This window comes from Pleurodeles waltl, unplaced genomic scaffold (assembly GCF_031143425.1).
Source record: "Pleurodeles waltl isolate 20211129_DDA unplaced genomic scaffold, aPleWal1.hap1.20221129 scaffold_67, whole genome shotgun sequence".
NCBI classification, from domain to species: Eukaryota; Metazoa; Chordata; class Amphibia; order Caudata; family Salamandridae; genus Pleurodeles; species Pleurodeles waltl.
Genome location: NW_027150384.1, coordinates 730,050 through 730,785, shown reverse-complemented (window position 1 = coordinate 730,785; position 736 = coordinate 730,050). Strand labels below are relative to the sequence as shown.

Here is a 736-nt window from a genome sequence, read left to right as displayed (position 1 = left end):
TGACCTGCCTGCTCGTGAGACGCACGTGTAATACATATGACCCGTACTGCCCTGCTCTGCCCCCTCGCGAGTGTCTGTACTTATACACATGGGCACTGGAGTAACAAAGGCCCCCGCGGTGAAGAGGGAGAGCGAGCTCTAGGGGGCCCTAGAGCTCCCGCGTGAGTCCGGAGGGGGCCCCTGCGTGCACTGTGCAGGGAAGTACGGGAGGGGGCATGAAAGGGTGGTCCCGTGCAGGGAGAGGTCAGACACCTGTGAGGCTGGCGGCACCGGCAGGTGATGCTGGAGTCAGCTGGTGACTGAGGTCCGATGACAGAGCAGCCCTCCCGGCCAGGCTTTTTAGGGGGGGGCGGAGGGGGGAACCTGTAAACTCTTCACTACTGCACTGGACCTCCGGGGTGTTTTTCATGGGATCAGCACAGTCATTAAATGCGATCACAGGCCGCCGAAATAGCTCAGTTGGGAGAGCGTTAGACTGAAGATCTAAAGGTCCCTGGTTCGATCCCGGGTTTCGGCAGAAAGCTTGAATGAAAAACTTAGAAATATAAGACATTGTTTAAACAACAATAATATTATTTCTCTGTCGTGTCCCAGCTCCTCATTGGTTTGTGTCCTTCCTCCTTTGCCCCATCCCTTGTTCTTTCTTCCTTTTCTTTGCGCTCTCCCTTCCTCCTTCCCGGCCTTCCTTCCTTCGCTTCTCACCGCCCTCATTTCGTTATTTACACGTTTCTCATAA

General features: G+C 54.9%; 1 non-coding gene across 1 annotated transcript; it reads left to right on the top strand.

Moving 5' to 3' along the window:
- Positions 1 to 444: 444 nt before the first annotated feature.
- Positions 445 to 517, top strand: TRNAF-GAA (transfer RNA phenylalanine (anticodon GAA)). The gene has a single exon. It is a non-coding gene; the product is annotated as a tRNA-Phe (tRNA).
- The last annotated feature ends 219 nt before the right edge of the window (positions 518 to 736 follow it).